A 21,606-nucleotide genomic window follows, 5' to 3' on the forward strand; every position below is an offset into this window, starting at 1 on the left:
GCTGCCTGAAGGTGGTGCTGTTGCCTCATATGTGTGACGCCGAGTGTTGAACCGGCTGGTTGGTTCATTTACTGTAAGAAAACCTTTTTCAGTGCAAAAACAAAACACACAGCCTGAGCATTCACACCAGACATTTACAATAAACTGCAGCAGCTGGGCAGAGAAATGACGAACATCAATAAATTTAACTTCAGATATGCATTTTCCACGCAACAAAAATAGGACTCGGGTGGGAGACCTCTTTGGAACACCAGTGGTTGTGTGTGTGTTACACTGGAGTTGCGTCAGGAAGGGCATCCGGTGTAAAACTTGTGCCAAATACTAATGCGGATCTGGATGTATCCGCTGTGGCAACCCCGAGCAAAAACGGGAGCAGGTGAATGGAAAACAACAACATACAGAAATATGAACTTAAAGTACACAGAAATATAAGGTTAAAGTGTATAATAGATAACACATTTATTAGTGTGAAATAAAAGTGTACAAATTAGTAGTTAAAAATCACACATTATTTGATATGTGAGAAGTAGTAGGTTAGTGTGCTTGGCTTCAGTGTGGAAGGTTCCTGGTTCAAACCCCACCCCTGCCACATTTCTCCACGTAATGTGGAGTTGTGTCAGGAACGGCATCCAGCATAGAACTTGTGCCAAATCAACATGCAGATCCACCTTAGATGTGCTGTGGCGACCCGGAGTGAATACAAGGGAGCAGCCGAAGGGTCTTACTATCTGATACGCCAGAAATGATTCATCAATCAAAACTCCCTTGAAAAAGTAATAGTATAACCTAACAAAAATTAAATATCACACTCAACTCCTGGTTAATCCCACTTAGTACAATAATCACCCAGGATAAGATGTGATCCAGTCATTTCAAAAACCACAATAAAATGCATCATAATGAACTTTAAAAGCATTTACTGATAGAGACATGCAGGTGATTCCAGACACAAAATGTTCTTTGAACTTGAACTTGAACTTATTTATTTTGGCACACAAACTCGACAACAACAAAAACTGATACACAAGACAATTCCACAGTGACGTGACCAAAAAGGCAGTGTAAAAGGGGGACCAAAAACACCCACCCCATATATACATACATATATACACATTACCAACCCCCAGAGCAAGTACACAGGCGACAGTGGTAAGGAAAAACTCCCTCTGATGTATTGAAGAAGAAACCTCAAGCAGACCAGACTCTGAGGGGTGACCCTCTGCTTGGGCCATGCTACAAACACATTTAACAACACAAACTCAAATCCCAGTATCATAAACATACGTATCTAGTGTTCTCACTGAGACAAAAAAAATTGTAGAATAACTTGCCTTGGCTTAAAGGAATAAGGATGACCTCTTGACCCCTGATATTCTCCCACCAGTCGACATTTTCCATATTTTTCTGCAGTTTGAACACTTCAAGAAATGGAACAGAAATTGAAAAATGCTCAGTCACAGTTTCGTGGTGGCATTTCAAATTAAAACGAGTACGTGCCTGTGTGTGCACACAATACACACGTGCTTTCTTATATGATCAGGCATGTGCTAGTTAAAACGTGCATGTCTGTGCACGACACAACAGACAGGACAGACAGAACAGAACAGAACAGAACAGACAAAGCAGACAGAATTGAACAGACAGAACAGACTTCAGGCTTCTACACCGACAACATCAACAAAGTCAATTAAAAGTAAAGAGTTTTTTGTTTTTTGCTGCCTTCTGAGTGAGTCAGCTTTGTGTCGGTGACCAACCGGGACAGCAGTTTTTGCAGAAGTTAAATCCAGAGGGAAACAACAGTGTGGATTAGTTTTCTAGGTCAGTGAAGGACTTCAGATGTGTCGTCCTTCACCGAGTGACTCTGGCTATTTCCTGGATGTAGCTTTCAAAAGAAAGAGGTGGATCAAAGACGTCTGGGCCGCTGTAGATTACAGAGAGGAAGGACAAATTCATTTATTCACCTTGGAAGAGTTCCTGGACGGCCTGTCAGAGGAGACTCTTCAAAACACACTCGGGAGATAAAAATTCACAGTCGTGTGCTTGAAATGCAGATGCACGTTGACGTGCACGTTGACGTGCACGGTGCACACCTCAGCGTCGTCCTTGTTCCCACGTGGACATGCTGGGCCTCTCTCACCGGGTTTCCTCCATTTCACGGTTTGAAGGCTCAAAATGGTCACAAATAACAGTCCGGCTCGGATCGGAACTGGAGCGAGCGTCTGTGTTTGACTGAGACGACCAACAAAACTCAAATGTCACTGAAACAACATGAGTGTTATTAACTCTGCCATCACTGAATGTAGACCCTGACTCTTAACTGTACTGATTCTCTAATCAGGATCTAAAGTCTGGATCCACCTCTGGATCTTGATTCCAGGTTGCTGTGTACCGTTGATATGACTCGCAAAGTGAGAGAGACGGACAGACTGTGTGGACAAGACTCCAAATGGAAGGAACGTCAGGTCCAGTACGGTGGAAGTGACTTCAAACTGCTCCCTTATGGGTGGATGGCAGCAGAAGTGACGTAGCAGTGATGTTGAAGAGAGTTCTGGAGGTGAAACGAGTGTCTGACAGAGAGGTGAGTATGAAACTAGACACTGAAGGAAGGAGAAAGTCCTGTTAAGACCCGCTGGTGGTTCTGCCCAGAGACTGCAGTGTGAAGTGGGTGAGAGCGAGGTTGATACTCACTTACAGCTCAGAGGACTGAGATGATGCAAATGAAGTGTCTTGTACAAGGACACAGACAGAAAGTGTCCCTGTTCACAGGACGACATGTTATTATTAACACAGATACAGACGGGTTCTTTATTGTCATGTAACAAGCACAATGAAAGATAAGGTGCAAATATAAACCCGAGTAAACCACACGCAGACTTTAAAGGTCTGGGGAAGAAAAGACAATAAAAATAAAAATTTAATTGAATGAAAGAGGTTTGTCCAGAGTGCAAATTAAAAAAGAAAAAAAAAGATATTACATATAAAACAGGAGAAAAGTACAAAACTGTGGATATTTCAGTGGCAGAGGATATTGCACATAAATATTGCACTCATTCCAAGTGTGTCATGACCCTGCAGGGGCGGGTCCTCTTGCAGGCAGAGGCGGGGCCATGTCTGATTGGAGTCACATGGGCTCTTTATACAACCCCTGGCAATAATTATGGAATCACCGGCCTCGGAGGATGTTCATTCAGTTGTTTAATTTTGTAGAAAAAAAGCAGATCACAGACATGACACAAAACTAAAGTCATTTCAAATGGCAACTTTCTGGCTTTAAGAAACACTATAAGAAATCAGGAAAATAAATTGGGGCAGTCAGTAACGGTTACTTTTTTAGACCAAGCAGAGGGAAAAAAATATGGAATCACTCAATTCGGAGGAATAAATTATAGAATCACCCTGTAAATTTTCATCCCCAAAACTAACACCTGCATCAAATCAGATCTGCTCGTTAGTCTGCATCTAAAAAGGAGTGATCACACCTTGGAGAGCTGTTGCACCAAGTGGACTGACATGAATCATGGCTCCAACACGAGAGATGTCAATTGAAACAAAGGAGAGGATTATCAAACTCTTAAGAGGGTAAATCATCACGCAATGTTGCAAAAGATGTTGGTTGTTTACAGTCAGCTGTGTCTAAACTCTGGACCAAATACAAACAACATGGGATGGTTGTTAAAGGCAAACATACTGGTAGACCAAGGAAGACATCAAAGCGTCAAGACAGAAAACTTAAAGCAATATGTCTCAAAAATTGAAAATGCACAACAAAACAAATGACGAACGAATGGGAGGAAACTGGAGTCAACGTCTGTGACCGAACTGTAAGAAACCGCCTAAAGGAAATGGGATTTACATACAGAAAAGCTAAACGAAAGCCATCATTAACACCTAAACAGAAAAAAAAAACAAGGTTACAATGGGCTAAGGAAAAGCAATCGTGGACTGTGGATGACTGGATGAAAGTCATATTCAGTGATGAATCTCGAATCTGTATTGGGCAAAGTGATGATGCTGGAACTTTTGTTTGATGCCGTTCCAATGAGATTTATAAAGATGATTGCCTGAAGAGAACATGTAAATTTCCACAGTCATTGATGATATGGGGCTGCATGTCAGGTAAAGGCACTGGGGAGATGGCTGTCATTACATCATCAATAAATGCACAAGTTTACGTTGATATTTTGGACACTTTTCTTATCCCATCAATTGAAAGGATGTTTGGGGATGATGAAATCATTTTTCAAGATAATGCATCTTGCCATAGAGCAAAAACTGTGAAAACATTCCTTGCAAAAAGACACATAGGGTCAATGTCATGGCCTGCAAATAGTCCGGATCTTAATCCAATTGAAAATCTTTGGTGGAAGTTGAAGAAAATGGTCCATGACAAGGCTCCAACCTGCAAAGCTGATCTGGCAACAGCAATCAGAGAAAGTTGGAGCCAGATTGATGAAGAGTACTGTTTGTCACTCATTAAGTCCATGCCTCAGAGACTGCAAGCTGTTATAAAAGCCAGAGGTGGTGCAACAAAATACTAGTGATGTGTTGGAGCGTTCTTTTGTTTTTCATGAGTCCATCATTTTTTCCTCAGAATTGAGTGATTCCATATTTTTTTCCTCTGCTTGGTCTAAAAAAGTAACTGTTACTGACTGCCACAATTTATTTTCCTGATTTCGTATAGTGTTTCTTAAAGCCAGAAAGTTGCCATTTGAAATGACTTTAGTTTTGTGTCATGTCTGTGATCTGCTTTTTTTCTACAAAATTAAACAACTGAATGAACATCCTCCGAGGCCGGTGATTCCATCATTTTTGCTAGGGGTTGTAAAAGCAGGGCTTCAGTAACATTCACTCTCTCTGCTGGCTCACAGGTAACACCTTTTGTTTAGTCTGTTAGGTTTTGTTTTCTCACTCAGACACACATGCTGACACACTCATGCACTGCATATACACCCGACATATTGACAAGTCACATGCTTTTATTTAAACTTGATTATTATTTACAATAAAACCCTTCTGATTGGCCTAAATCTTGTCTCCCCTCATTCATTTGTCACAAGCTAGAAGTCGGCTTGTGACACGTGACCTGGCTGTTTGGTTCCATTCAAAGCTCTATGAGCAGTTGGGTAGAAGCTGTTTTTCAGTCTGTTTGTTCTTGCTTTAATTTTCCTGTACCGTCTGCCTGATGGCAGCTGTTCAAACAGAGTGTCCAGGGTGGGACGAGTCCTTTAGGATGGTGTTGGCTCTCCTGACACAGTCAGATCCATAAAGGTCCCCCAGTGTGGGTAGAGAGCACCCCATGATCTTCTCTGGAGCTCTCTCCTGTTTGCCCCGTGCAGCTGGTAAACCACGTACAGAGGCCATATGTGAGGATGCTCTCCATGGTAGAGCGGGAAAAATACATCAGCAACCTCAGGTTTATGTTATTTGGTTGTCTGGTTTACAGTCTTTGCTGTGCCTTCTTTGCCAAGTGTGTGGTGTTCCTGTCCCAGGTCATTTTCTCATTTATGTGGGCACAAATCCGAACCTACTGATCTACCGACTCTGTTCAAAAAGTGAAGGGGTAATGACAAATGTCATAGGTGTATATGTCCAACCTGTGGGTCTGTTGGGGTGAAGGGCACAGAGGTGATGAGGGGGTGATGGGTAAATATGGTATCAAGGAGAGGAAGGCGGAACTGCAGATGGTGGTGGGTTTTGCAAAAAGGATTCTTTCAACCTTAATCTTTAATCGAAAAATAAATCTTTGAGGGACAGCCCTCATTTACAATGATGTCCAGAGTAAAGTTAGTTACAGCAAGAATAAAAAAATATATATACATAAAATACATATAGTAACATATGAATGGAAATGGCTGTGGTGAACTGAACACTTATTTAAAGGAGGAGGAGCAGAGGAGAGGAACGGGCACACAGGTGTGGGGTGGAGGTGAAGAGATACTGCACTCTAAAAAAAAAAAAATGCTTCACTGTGTTGGGAAAGTGTAGGAACACGGACCCACAACAGGGGGCGCAAATGAACGGACAATGGAGTAAGTCAAATAACAACGCTTTACTGTTGTGAATGTGCACAACGAATACAACCAATCACAGAAATGGACAACAGTCAATTCACAAAAGTGTCGTGTGGGCAGGCTCGAAGATAGGAGACGCCTCTCCAAGGTAAGACCGGAACCACACGGCTTCCTCCGCCACAGGACCCTGGGAATACTGGAGCCGCCAAGTCCCGAACTCCCAGGTGGCCACTGCCTCCGCGTGTCGGACCTGGTACTGCTGGCGAGGAAACAAAGTACAGTCAGATGGGGGCGCGTTTGCACCCAGGACTCCGAACAGCAGGAAAGTTACCTCCACCTCTCGTTGGAACAGTAATCCAAAAAACTAGCTCAATCCAAAAAGACACACTCTGTTAGCTTCAATACGTTACCTCTCCGGTAGAAACGATATCTCGGCAATGAGGTGGAGATGCCGTCCTGCTGATATACCCCACTGATGATTGCCGTCAGCTGTCTCAGGTGATGGGTGACAGCTGTCACCGAGGCTGCTCCCGTGAGGCGGCGGCGCCCTCTGGTGCCTGGAGCCCGCACTCCAGGCAGGGCGCCCTCTGGTGGTGGTGGGCCAGCAGTACCTCCTCTTCAGCGGCCCACACAACAGGACCCCCCCCTCAACGGGCGCCTCCTGGCCGGGTGGCGACGGTAGAAGTCGGCCAGGAGGGCCGGGTCCAGGATGAAGCTCCTCTTCACCCAGGAGCGTTCTTCGGGACCGTACCCCTCCCAGTCCACCAGATATTGAAAGCCCCGGCCCATCCGTCGGACGTCCAACAACCGGCGCACTGTCCAAGCCGGCTCGCCATCGATGATCCGGGCAGGAGGTGGTGCCGGACCGGGTGTACAGAGGGGCGAGGTGTGATGGGGCTTGATTTTTGACACATGAAATACTGGATGGATCCGCAGTGAGGCTGGAAGCCGAAGCCTCACTGCAGCGGGATTGATGACCTTGAGAATCTTAAATGGACCTATGTACCTGTCTTGCAGTTTTGGGGAGGCCACTTGCAGTGGAATGTCCTTGGTGGACAACCACACTTCCTGCCCGGGGCGATACGTAGGGGCTGGGGTCTGCCGCCGGTCTGCATGGGTCTTCGCCCTCATCCGGGCCCTCAACAAAGCAGAACGGGCGGCACGCCACACCCGACGGCACTTCCGCAGGTGGGCCTGGACCGAGGGCACACCGACCTCTCCCTCAACCACCGGGAATAATGGGGGCTGATACCCCAAACACACCTCAAAGGGGGAGAGGCCGGTGGCTGATGACACTTGACTGTTGTGGGCGTACTCGATCCAGGCCAGATGAGTACTCCAGGCCGCCGGGTGCGCGGCTGTCACACAACGCAGCGTTTGCTCCATTTCTTGATTGGCCCGCTCTGCTTGCCCGTTGGTCTGGGGGTGATACCCGGATGAGAGACTGACCGTGGCCCCCAGTTCCCGGCAAAAGCTCCTCCAGACATGCGAGGAGAACTGGGGACCGCGATCGGAGATGATGTCTGATGGTATTCCATGCAGGCGGACGACGTGGTGGACCAGGAGGTCCGCTGTCTCCTGGGCCGTTGGGAGCTTCGGGAGGGCCACGAAGTGGGCCGCCTTGGAGAATCGGTCCACTATCGTGAGGATGACGGTGTTTCCCTGGGACGGCGGGAGGCCCGTGACAAAATCCAGGCCGATGTGGGACCAGGGGCGATGAGGCACGGGCAGCGGCTGCAGCAGTCCCGGAGCCTTGCGATGGTCGGCCTTGCCCCTGGCGCAGGTGGTACAGGCCTGGATATAGTCCCGGACGTCGGCCTCCAGGGACGCCCACCAGAAGCGCTGCCGGACAACTGCCACGGTTCTTCGCACCCCTGGATGACAGGAGAGCTTAGAGCCGTGACAGAAGTCCAGGACTGCAGCCCTTGCCTCTGGTGGGACGTAAAGTCTGTTCTTTGGTCCAGTCCCGGGGTCCGGGCTTCGTGCCAGGGCCTCCCGGACGGTTCTCTCTACATCCCAGGTGAGGGTGGCCACGATAGTGGACTCCGGGATGATGGGTTCCGGTGGATCCGACAACTCCGTTTTGACCTCGTCTTCGTGTACTCGGGACAAGGCATCCGATTTCTGGTTCTTGGTCCCGGGCCGGTAGGTGATGCGGAAGTCAAAACGGCCGAAGAACAGTGACCAGCGGGCTTGCCTGGGATTCAGCCGCCTGGCGGTCCTGATATATTCCAGGTTCCGGTGGTCAGTGAAAACCGTGAATGGCATGGACGTTCCCTCCAACAGATGTCTCCACTCTTCAAGAGCCTCTTTCACCGCAAGGAGTTCTCGGTTGCCGACGTCATAGTTCCATTCAGCCGGGGTCAACCTGCGGGAAAAATAGGCACACGGATGAAGGACCTTATCGGTCTTCCCACTCTGGGACAGCACAGCTCCTATCCCTGAGTCCAAGGCGTCCACTTCAACCACTAACTGGCGACTAGGATCGGGCTGCACCAGAACGGGTGCAGACGAGAAGCGCCGTTTCAACTCCTTGAACGCGGCACCGCAACGATCCGACCAGGTGAAGGGGACTTTTGGTGAGGTCAGGGCTGTCAGGGGGCTAACAACCTGACTGTAGCCCTTAATGAACCTCCTGTAGAAATTCGCAAAGCCGAGGAACTGTTGCAGCTTCCTACGGCTTGTGGGTTGGGGCCAGTCTCTCACCGCCGCAACCTTGGTCGGATCAGGAGCGACGGAGTTGGGGGAGATGATGAACCCCAGGAAGGACAAAGAGGTGCGGTGAAACTCACACTTCTCGCCCTTAACAAACAGCCGGTTCTCCAATAACCGCTGCAGGACCTGACGTACATGTCGGACATGGGTCTCAGGATCCGGAGAAAAGATGAGTATGTCGTCTAAATATACGAAGACGAATCTGTGCAGGAAGTCCCGCAAGACATCATTAACCAATGCTTGGAACGTCGCGGGAGCATTTGTAAGACCGAACGGCATGACCAGGTACTCAAAATGACCTAACGGGGTGTTAAATGCCATCTTCCACTCGTCTCCCTTCCGGATCCGAACCAGGTGATACGCATTCCTAAGATCAAGCTTGGTGAATATCTTGGCTCCATGCAGGGGCGTGAACACCGAATCCAACAAGGGTAAGGGGTATCGATTACGAACCGTGATTTCGTTCAGCCCCCTGTAATCGATGCATGGACGTAATCCGCCATCCTTTTTCCCCACAAAAAAGAAACCCGCACCCATCGGGGAGGTGGAATTCCGGATCAACCCGGCAGCCAAAGAGTCCCGGATGTAGGTCTCCATTGATTCGCGTTCAGGTCGTGAGAGGTTGTACAGCCTACTGGACGGGAACTCAACGCCTGGAACCAAATCAATGGCACAATCATACGGGCGGTGCGGGGGAAGGGTGAGTGCCAGATCCTTGCTGAACACCTCCGCAAGGTCATGGTACTGCACCGGCACCGTCCCTAGATTGGGCGGGGCTCTGACCTCCTCCCTGGCCTGGGAACCGGGAGGAACCGAGGAACCTAAACATACCCGATGGCAGGTCTCGCTCCACTGAACCACTACCCCGGACGGCCAATCGATCCGGGGATTGTGTTTCAACATCCAGGGAAAACCTAAAATCACACGGGAGGTGGCCGGAGTCACGAAAAACTCGATTTCCTCCCGGTGATTCCCCGACACCACCAGAGTTACTGGTGGTGTCTTGTGAGTGATTGGAGGGAGAAGGGAGCCATCTAGCGCCCGTACCTGCACAGGCGAGGTAAGCGCCACCAGAGGGAACCCTATCTCCCTAGCCCATTTGCTATCTAGCAAATTCCCTTCTGAGCCCGTGTCCACCAGTGCTGGGGCCTTCAGGGTTAAATCCTCATAAAGGATTGTAACTGGGAGTCGTGTGGCGATGTGGGTGTGTCCCACGTGAACGTCTCGGCCCACCCCTAGCCCAGTTTCTAGGGGCGGGCGTTGGTGTTTAACCGCTCGGGGCAGTCCCTTACTTGATGCTCAATCGAGCCACAAACAAAACACGCCCCGCGGGCCAGCCTCCTTTGTGTGACCGGTGCCCTAAATGTTGCCCTACTCGTGTCCATAGCTTCGTCAGCAGGGGGGGCTGTAACCGCACGGAGCGCAGGGGCCGTGGAGCGTGGGGAGGGCGGAACGCGGTCGGAACCGGAAGGGAGAGGGACGACGCGTGCCTGGCCACGCCCTTCGTCTCGTTCCCGACGGCGCTCATTTAACCGATTGTCTAAACGTATAACAAGATCGATAAGCCCATCTAAATCCCGCGGTTCGTCCTTAGCCACCAGGTGCTCCTTGAGTACCAATGACAGTCCGTTTACGAAGGCAGCACGGAGGGCAGCGCTATTCCAGCCGGACCTCACAGCCGCGATGCGGAAGTCGACTGCATAGGCAGCTGCGCTCCGGCGCCCCTGTCTCATTGACAGCAGCACGGCTGAAGCGGTCTCTCCTCTATTAGGGTGATCGAACACCGTTCTGAGCTCCCTCACAAACCCATCATATGTCTGAAGGAGCCGTGAACTTTGCTCCCAGAGCGCTGTAGCCCAAGCGCGTGCCTCACCACGAAGCAGATTTATCACATAAGCTACTTTGCTAGCGTCAGTCGCGTACATGACGGGACGCTGTGCGAAGACGAGCGAACACTGCATAAGAAAATCCGCGCACGTCTCCACACAGCCACCGTACGGCTCTGGGGGGCTTATGTATGCTTCAGGGGAAGGTGGGAGGGGTCGTTGGACAACCAGTGGAACGTCGTTGTTACGCACAGGTTCTATGGGAGGGAGAGCTGCAGCGGCGCCCGGAGGGCGCGCTTCCACCTGCGCGGCGAGAGCCTCCACCCTGCGGTTCAGGAGGACGTTCTGCTCGGTCATCAAATCTAACCGAGTCATGAAAGCGGTGAGGATCCGCTGCAACTCACCGATTACCCCTCCTGCGGACGCCTGTGCGCCTTGTTCTTCCATTGGCCGTTCAACAGCCGGTTGACGCCCCTCGGGATCCATGACGCTGGCCGAGATATCCTGTTGGGAAAGTGTAGGAACACGGACCCACAACAGGGGGCGCAAATGAACGGACAATGGAGTAAGTCAAATAACAACGCTTTACTGTTGTGAATGTGCACAACGAATACAACCAATCACAGAAATGGACAACAGTCAATTCACAAAAGTGTCGTGTGGGCAGGCTCGAAGATAGGAGACGCCTCTCCAAGGTAAGACCGGAACCACACGGCTTCCTCCGCCACAGGACCCCGGGAATACTGGAGCCGCCAAGTCCCGAACTCCCAGGTGGCCACTGCCTCCGCGTGTCGGACCTGGTACTGCTGGCGAGGAAACAAAGTACAGTCAGATGGGGGCGCGTTTGCACCCAGGACTCCGAACAGCAGGAAAGTTACCTCCACCTCTCGTTGGAACAGTAATCCAAAAAACTAGCTCAATCCAAAAAGATACACTCTGTTAGCTTCAATACGTTACCTCTCCGGTAGAAACGATATCTCGGCAATGAGGTGGAGATGCCGTCCTGCTGATATACCCCACTGATGATTGCCGTCAGCTGTCTCAGGTGATGGGTGACAGCTGTCACCGAGGCTGCTCCCGTGAGGCGGCGGCGCCCTCTGGTGCCTGGAGCCCGCACTCCAGGCAGGGCGCCCTCTGGTGGTGGTGGGCCAGCAGTACCTCCTCTTCAGCGGCCCACACAACACACTGGGTAATTTTCTATCATTTAAATAGTTGAGTATTCTCAAAATGAAGGCGATAGCTAGGAAGGTACTATGGAGACAGAGAAAGGAAGATAAGGAGACCTGACAGTGGAACGAGGAAATACAGGAAAGCATAATGAAGAAGACATGGGCATGCGGAAACCAGGATATATCAGAGAAAAGAAGAAAGAGAGGAGTGAAGAGAGAGGTGGGGGAAAGATGGCAAAAGGTGTACATATAGGGAGCTTTACGTTGAATTGAAGGAGAAAAAGTAATGGGAGTTTTCCATAAATTCCCAGAAATCCAGGTATTTACTTCAGCGGCGAACATTTCTGGGTCATTTTTGTTTTCCTGGCCTGTGTCAGATTCTTGGAGAGGATGGAAGGAGACAAGGAAGTTGGAAGTTGGAATTTATGTGGCATTTTAGGATAATAAAGGATTAGAGTGTTGAGAAGGTGGAGGGAGTACTTTGAGGAACTGATGAATGAAGGAAGTGAGAGGTTGGATGATGTGAATCAGGAAGTGTGACAAATTTACAAGGATAAAGTGAGGACAGCTATGATGAGGATTAAGAGTGGAATGGCAGTTGGTCCAAATGGAGGCACGGAAATGGTCAGGAGAGTCGGCACTGGAGTTTTTAACTCCACTGTGAGGAGTGAATAAGTACTTTATTTATTTATTTGCCTTTCTTCCTGGCTGTTTGCCTGTCTGTTCCAGGTTTTATTTATCGACAAAATCACCCTGGAATAATTACCTGTGGAGGGTTTTCCTTCCCTCAAAAGTCAACAAAACCTTTTTCAAATCAAATTTCAGGACCTGTCTTACAGTACAGAAAAGGTTTTAATAGATCACCTGACGTGACGATTTGTAAATGTCAAACACAAGGCCCTGTGGTCTCTGTCTCCACAGTCGCCACGGTGACAGCAGCAGGGAGGCGGCACTCAGTGCAGCCGGAGAGTCAGCCGGGTGGAAACCAGTGGGTGGACGTGTCACACATAAGAAGTGTTACAACTCAGGAGGACAGCAGCACGGGGACAGACGGTGAAAAGTGGACGACTCTCGGGGTAACGTGAGGGATGGCAGATATGTGACACTTTACAGCTTGTGCTTATGGGACTCCACAGTGGCTACAAATTCCTTCTGGCAGCTGTGGGTCTGATTTCAGACTGTGAACAGTGAGAAGTATTACCAAGTTTCCACATCATCCATCTAAAGTGGACTCCCCACTCTATGAGGAGACACAATCAAACATTAGTCATGCAAATTTATGACTGCAGCTGTTATGGACCCACCAACTGGCACCTGAACACCAACGTTAGACCTCCATGGAACTTTAATTGGAATGTTTTTATCCATGTTCACATTAACTGTTGAGGTGAACTGAATGACATTTTTTTGATAATGCTTGTACTAATATTGTTTGTCTGAAATGTTCACATTCAAGAACTGTGTTCAAATCTGAACTTTCACAAAACTCTTATCAGCTCAAATCAAAATCAGGTGGAGGATAAAATATACAAGTGGGTGAAATCTGATTTGATGTTTTGTGATGTTGATATGACCCAGGAAAGATCAGATCAGTGTCACTGAAGGCCTGTCTGATGGGGGATCAGGATTACGCTGTTAAACCACTGACAAAACAATTCACACTTTCTAACAGAACAAACAAAGCCTTTTGAAATGTTGAACCAATGAAGCAGTTTCTTTGGAAAATGATTCACTATCCTGAAAAGGTTCAGTGATCTAAGTGAACCAGTTGCTTATCAAAAGGAGTACAATAACTTCTTAAATGCAGAAAACATTAAATAAGCGAAATGCTTTAAAAGGATCATTGTTTCAAAAGGCTTTGAAAAAAATAAATAAGCCATTTGCTTCAGGTAATCATTCACTAAATGAAACAAATGCTTCATAATGTGATTCACCATTCAAAGCATTAAAAGAAATACTAGGTTATTCAGAAAATGAACGCTTTCAAAATATTCAAAATGCTAAATTAAATAATTACTGCTGCAAATGATTCACTGTTTTAAATGGCTTGAAATTGCTTCATAAACAGTTTTAAAACACTCAAAACACAAAATGAAATATCTGCCAGGCAGACACCATGACTCTAGTACAATTCAGAATAATTCATGATTTTCTTAACCAACTGCTTCATTTAGCTGTTTGAGTATCTTGAAACAGAATCATTTACAAAAGCAACTGCTTCATTTAGTTTGGAGTGTTTTAAAACAGTAAATCATTTTCTGAAGCACTTTGTTAATTTAGCTCAAAGTTTCAAAGGAGCCGTTTGGATCATTTCAAGAGAAGTTTAAACCTGAACCCCCCCCCCCCCCCCCGCAGCTCCGCCCATGCGGTGATAATGTGGTTTCACTCATGTCTGAAGGTTTTCTTTTTCACTCCCCCGTTTCCATGCAATGTTCTTGTTATTATTGCAGAATTATCCAGCCACCGAAATTATTCATAATTTTCAATCAGCAATTCGTTAGTGTTTAATGATAATTGAATTTTGATACAGGGCAATTATTCATCTTTTAAGGTTATTTGCATTCATTTGAAAAATTAATAGGTTCCTGTGGATGAGAGAAGAGATGAGTATTTGGTCACAGAGGAGCCACACCACTCCAGGCGTATTACCCAGTGTCCCTTGCATGTCATAGGTCGAACAAAGAAGGAATTCTGGGGATGTTCTATGTATTTTGACAAGTCAGATCTTGCAAATGAACACATTACTTGGACAAAAACTAGGAAATGGTGATCAGTGCTGGCTGTCTCGCCTGGGTGAGGGTGTACGATGCTTCAGAGACCAAAAACATCCATTGATGTATACAAGAGCTGAGATGAGATGTACCTCAAAAGGAGCCAACTTGCCTGTTGAGGCACAGACTAACTGACAGCCAAGAACAGAGCGGTGACAGCGGACAGTGTGGAAACCCGGCAACTGGTGTGGGAAGGGTTAGCAACCCAATCTGTCTGATATGAAGAACCCAATCAAGCTACAGAAAGTTGAGGTATATACTCCCCAAGGGGAGCCTGAGAGCAGAGGACAGTGAGCAGCCTGTCTGGACAGACCCACAGGAACCAATACCACCGAATTATCAACAACAAATACAAAATGTGTGTGGAAACATCTGCAAGACCCTGAACTGAAATCCATCAGGCTAAGATGAAAGTCTTAGGAAGGGCGCAAGAAGCACAGTGTCAATGGAAGCATCCTGGGGAGCCAAACCCAGAGCCAATCCAGTGTTCAGAGCCTGCACGTGTCAGGAAACAAAGCTGGGGGACAGCCAGTCAGCTCACTGCACTCCAGCCAGTAAGGACTACCAAAGGCAGCAGTTTGATGATGATATGAAGAACTTCTAGAAGCTACAGATAAAGATGACGTAGACAAGTGATTCCAAACAGTCTCATCTTTGACTACAAGTGTTTCAACCTCAGGGTTTCTTCATCACATCCGAATTCCACCTGTTGAAGAAGAAGAAGATAATCACTGAATGGACCACCTCAGTGATTTTCTTTGTCCTGGTCATCAACATGTTGGTTAATCTGTTGAAGAAGGGGTGCAGATGCTTGAAAATTAAGGGTTGCTACGAGATCTTGTGTTTCTTGTTGTGGCTGTTCTGAGTGCTTTATTTTGAAAATCTCTCAGCTTCTCAGATGTTGCTGTGTCATCACTCATTGCAGCTTCAAGGCACCGCGGTGCCTCATGTGCAGACTCGTACAGATTTCCTACTGAAACATGGCGTACACAAAACCCAGAAACTGGTGTAAGCACAAAAATATTCACATGTATCAAAGTGTACGTAGGCATGGATCCACACACGTTCCGTTTGTACATCCCACTGAGCGTGGAACAAAACTCCTTCCTTGCCACGCCCCATTTCATTTTGCAGTTTCATGTAAATAGGCCCTTTGAGCAGGGATTCCCCACAGCGTGACATCAGGCAAAATGAACACAGAGAAGAAATGATACTACAGATGACTGGAAATGACGTGGAGACACACAGGGACAGTTTATTCAGTACACTGTTCAACGGACTAATCATAAAACTGGAAAAATGTTCGTGGGAGCGCCAGAACGTGTGTGAGGCCGACACGCTGTGAGCTTAAAAAGGTGAGGCGCATCTCTGCTGACAGTGTGACATCACAACTTACACACATTTATTGACAAATACTGAGCACAGGAAGCCTGTTAAGAAGCTCTGCAGCTCACCATCAAACAAACAACAACAAAAAAACCCCTTAACAATAATAATATTAATAAACATTTGAATATGCACATGCCAAATGTGGGATCAATTACACGAACACACTATTTACACAGCAAGCAGCTGCCATTGTGCACCGTGCCAGCCTCTAGTCTGATGCACGTTTGCGCATCACATACAATGTGAACATGTGTGCAGTCAATAGCTCCGAGTCTACTGAAACCGGTTCTCACTGAAAATGGTGCTTTAATGTTAGAATGTGATGTACCTGATGACATTTGGATGATTGTGTTCCACACAGCTGGCTCAGCTCAGCTCAAGGTTGACTGTCACACTCCTGACTGATCGGCCAGCTCACGCTGGATGCCCCTGTTTCCAGGATGTCCAGCGTGGCCAGCACCTGTGTGGGCACAGACGACCCCTGGTTCCTCGCTGCACTGTACTCTTGGCCGGCTGCAGTTCTGTGTGCAACTCCAGTAACAGTGGCCTCTGTAATCAAAATCGGTTTATGAGCCAATTATCGTCATTTGCAAGAAAATCTTTGGGTTCCCTGAATACACGCTCACATTGGATTGCACTATTTACAAGGTCCTCTAACAACGCTAACACAGCCACTGTTGGTGCCATTTTACCAGAGGTGTCAAGTAATGAAGGACAAATACTTCGTTACTGTACTTAAGTACACTGTTTAGGTATCTATACTTTACTCCATTACTTATTTTTCTGCCTACTTCTGACTTCTACTCATTACATTTTCACACAAGTATCTGTACTTTCTATTCATTAAATTTTTAAAACAGCCTCGTTACTCTTGGCTTCAGTTTAATGTTTATATATATATATATATATATATATATATATATCAATTCAAATCAAATCAATTTTATTTATATAGCGCCAGATCACAACAAACAGTTGCCCCAAGGCGCATATATATATATATATATATATATATATATATATATATATATATATATATATATATATATATATATATATATATATATATTTCACGTCATGTGCGCCTGTAATCAACTTTTCTGCAGCGCGGCTTTGCTTTGAACCGTTAACCAATCGAAGCAGTGGTTCGCAGATGGAAGCAATGCTTCGACCTATTGCTTCGTTTATTCTTTCTTTCTTTCGCTTAATTTTCCTTCGCTAAAACCCTAAAGAGCATACTTCTGTGAGTATTATTTACCTTTTCTATGTTAAACCGACCTGTTATGTTCTTCTGAAACGGTTGATAGATGTATTTTATAACTTAAAAACGGGAGCGATGCTAACGCGTTAGCATGTCTATGGCATTTTCAATATTAAAAGTTAGCATTTAGCAGTTGCAGCTCTCATCACGTTCGGGTGCATTTGTTTTCAAATTGTAATATTTCTTAAATTTATTTTTGTTTATATATTAATAATCTAATGATTATTATATACAATTTTGGAGAAATGGGCAAAAAGAACCTGAATAGAAACACAACAGAAAATATAAAACCAACTAACAATGAACATACATAAATAAATACATACATATAGAAATAAATGTTTCCTGTGAACACCTGGTGACTCTTACACCTCCACTTCATCCCTGTTTTATTTAAGTTTAATGACAGTTTGTTTCGGTCAAACCATATTTTCAATATGTTAATTTATTCAGTTATTTCCTCCAGAACTATCTGACAAACTAGAAAACTGCTGCATCCTAGTAAGAGCAGAATACTACTGGAATGAATTTGAATAAGGAAAGTTGTGTTTTTTTTTTCCTTCACTAAATGGATGCTGCACTCACTGCAGTTTATTGTCTGGAATAGTCCCAGATTGCATTTCAGAGCTTCTAGAATTGAAACATTTTCATGCAGGTGGTGTTGGAGGGTAATTTTGGGTTTTGGGTCTTGGGCTCATGTAGAACGAATCAGTTTTTAAATTAAGCTTTCAATTCATATAGTGGCATCTACCTTTTTTTTTTTTTTTTTTTAAAAGGTTACTTTATACTTTTATACTTTAAGTAGGTTTTGGAGCACATACTTTTTCACTTTTACTTGAGTAAAGAGGTCAAGTTGATACTTCAACTTTTACCAGATTGTTTTTAAACTGCAGTATCTATACTTCTACTTAAGTAACAAATGTGTGTACTTTTGACACCACTGCATTTTGCACATCACTTTGCGCATATAACTACAAACACGTGGGTTTTCTTAAGTGTGTCTCTGATGTGCACATCATTCTGATGACTTCTTGTTTTCACACTTAACGCTTCCCAGCATCACCTCTACGTGTCCACAGTGGAACAATCGCTGTAGAAACATGCGTACACCAGCCAGGATTTTTGCGTGACGCACCGCACATTTCCACGCTCATTTCACTTTTGATGCATCTGTACGTTGGCGTGGAGACAGATGTAAGCCACGTTTTTGTGCATAAGGCCCCTGGAGTCTAGTCTACATATCTGGCGATTTCCACACAAATCGTTCGGTTTGTAAATAGGAAGAGGAGCGTACACATGTTGATAGGGGGAGGGAGGGAGAGAGAATTTCTGAGAAATTTTGGGGACTGAAAGGAGAACAGAGAAGAGATCATTTTGAATGAGTAGAAAAAATATGAAAACTCATTATCAGAAAGTAGAACTGGAGTGACAATCATATGAAATCCCTTTAAAACATTTCAAAATTCTTCGGCATTGCTTGGCATTTTGTGACTTTTAATCAAATAAAAGGATATTAAAAACAGTGTTAAAATATAAACTCAATATCGTGTTTCGTCTCGTGAACTGAATGTATCATCGCCGCCCTAGTGGAGTGCAACGAGACAAATCAAAGCAGTTGTAGCTTATACGGCCACAGACATATCTTCACAGAATCAAAAGTCTCTTTAATTTTCCACTTTTAACAAAGAACTGACTCTCCAGACATTTCTAAGGCCGAAATGTTAAACTGAAGGACTGTGTTATCACCTGACTCGTTCTCGGGTAACGATAGCCCCCACCTTCTCACAAAGTTACCTGTCTCCCCAAACTTTTCTGGCCAAATTTGCAACCCCTCTGGAAAGCTTCAACAAACAGTCCCTATGGATCAACGATACGTTCCTGGCAGCTCCAGTTCAACCTGAATTTATTAAACATTTTAGTGAAACCTGTCCAAATTCAGAGGACGTACAGACACCAGCTGGGTTCTGTTCTCCCTACAGATAACAGCTCAATAAATCAAGAATCTCAACCAGCCAGACAACAAAAGATCAAAGGTCATAAAAACAACCAACACTGGAATGGAACCACAGTGCCAGCTGGAGGAAGAACATGGACCCTTCAATACGTGAATATACTTTTAACAAAAGAGAGAAATTGTAATTTCTTTTCCTGTTGTTATAGTTAACCAAATATAAGATTTTATTCAAGTTTAATCTGTTACACGTTTCTTTCATGTGACGTTATGAGTATTCCTTTTATAACTCTTGGTGCATGTTTAAATGTTATCTGTTGAATTGTTAATGAAGTGTCATGGTGTTAATCACTTTCCTGTTTCTAAGACAGTTTAGAATATGACTCAGTCAGCTTATATTTTGTTAGTCAAAGAAGAAAGAAGGTCTACGTCATTCACTGGACCTGATGTTTTTTTCAAATAACTTTCTTTTGGGAAGAAACCTGTCACTAAATGGGCGGAGCTTATGACCATGTACGTAGCCTTGTTACAATGACTCTGAAACAAAGCAACTCTCTCTTTGATCTGTTTTTCTCTTGGGCTTTCTTCAGCTCTTCCTCTCTCTTCAACACTTTCTAAGTCCTTAGTCTTGTCTCGTGGCTTTTGTTTCATTCTTTCATTGTGTTTCTTTTTGTGCTATAACATTCGTTGTTTGTTGCACCAGTTTGAATAACTTTTAAGGCACGAATGAATAAATGAATGAATGAATGTAGTTTTTTCGACACACACACACACGCGCACACACACACACACACACACACACACACACACACACACACACACACACACACACACACACACACACTTAACAGAAACAACACACACACACACACACACACACACACAAAACTCGTAGGGAATTTCCCAGTTTTGTGCGGCCAAAAGGGGTGCAGGCTGAAGCAAAAGCTTATAGACACCCACCCCTTTCACTATTTACTATATACACGTGTATATATATGTACACTCATAACAAATACCAAAAAAGACAAAAAAGCAAGCAGAGACCATATAGATTAATCAGGGAACTAAAATATCTCAACACAACAGAACAAACAATAGTGCAACACACAATAAAAAAACTAACAAACTCAGTTAACCTGATTCATCATACTATGATAAGTAATTATATTGTTTTTATAAAGTCTTTTTAAGCCAACTAAAGTACCAGATAATTTAATACTATCAGAACAGTCATTCCAAATTTGTACACTTTTTACAGAAACACAACTTTTTACAGTAATTTAAATCTTTAATCTGTCATATAATAATGTTTCTCTCAAATTATAGCTGGACTCCCTTATTTTAAACAGATCCTCAACATGTTGAGGCAAAAATTCATTTTTAACTTTATCCATGATTTGTATTGTAATATAATGAAACAAGTCCCAGAATTTCAAAATGTGTAAACGGCAAATTGTGGGTTTATTGGCTCACGATATGGTTTATTACTTATAACTATTATAGCTTTCTTTTGTAATAAAAATATAGGATGTGTATTTGATTTATATGCTTTTCCCCAAACCTCAATGCAATAAGTCATATATGGGACAAGTAATGAATGATATAACATAATACACTTTGTTTTACCAAGATGAAGCAATAATTTGTTTGAATCAAACCATCGTTTGAAATCAAGTCCCCCGCTTTTTGAACACAATTTCCGAGCTGAGTTTTTCAAATTAAGAGTGAATTTGCGAGTCTCTAAATTAATTTTCTGCTCAATGTCAGAACAGTTTTTGTTAACTTTAATTTTTCTCTACAACTTTCTTTGCAAAACCTTGAACATTTATACATTTTTACAAAGACTTTAAATTGATCATCCACAAGTTTTGGAAGCTGTTGGAGCAGCTTTTGATAGCAAACACCGAAACCTTCATCCTGGGTCAGTCAGTGAACCAAACTTCTATGGAACCATCGAACTAATACGTTCGGTCCTGCCGGGAAAACAAGCCGGATCCATGCCTGTAGTCATCTGAGAGACCTAGTGGGTTTATCTCAATGTAGATCAATTAAAGAAGGCCAGCAAATGGCCAATCAGGACTGGACCTCGTCAATCCACCTGATCCAAAGGACCCAGATAAGTGAACCTTCAAGTGTTTCAATGGTCTTTACTCTCAGTGATGTAAAGTGGCTTTCTTTGGTTAATTTTCTTAATACTAAAAACAATAATCTGTGAATCCAAAATTCACCGCTAAATTCCCACCAGGTTTATTCTTTTTAAATTTCTATATTTCGTGATTTCATTTCTCCTGTTTTTCACGTCTCATCATCAACATATCATCTCACTAATAAAACTATGAAGCAGTATTGTCAAAATCTCAGTCATGTTTATTTGTACCTGTACATATGTAAATAAATGTGTAAATATTTTCCAGTTGTGTTGTCTTGTGTCCAGTTGAACACAAATGTTTAATAAATCATATCCAAAACTTATAACTTTCAGGTCAAAAGCTGATAAATATCGATCATGATAG

At 44.6% G+C, this 21,606-nt stretch overlaps 1 long non-coding RNA gene across 1 annotated transcript; it reads right to left on the minus strand.

Annotated features, from left to right (window-relative positions):
* Positions 1 to 699: 699 nt before the first annotated feature.
* On the minus strand, positions 700 to 19,426 carry LOC117529950. Its single transcript, XR_004566156.1, has 3 exons — positions 19,361 to 19,426; positions 5,529 to 5,532; positions 700 to 728 (listed from the first exon to the last, which is right to left on the minus strand). It is a non-coding gene; the product is annotated as an uncharacterized LOC117529950 (long non-coding RNA).
* Between the last annotated feature and the right edge of the window lie 2,180 nt (positions 19,427 to 21,606).

This window comes from Thalassophryne amazonica, chromosome 17, assembly GCF_902500255.1.
Source record: "Thalassophryne amazonica chromosome 17, fThaAma1.1, whole genome shotgun sequence".
In the NCBI taxonomy this organism is placed as follows: Eukaryota; Metazoa; Chordata; class Actinopteri; order Batrachoidiformes; family Batrachoididae; genus Thalassophryne; species Thalassophryne amazonica.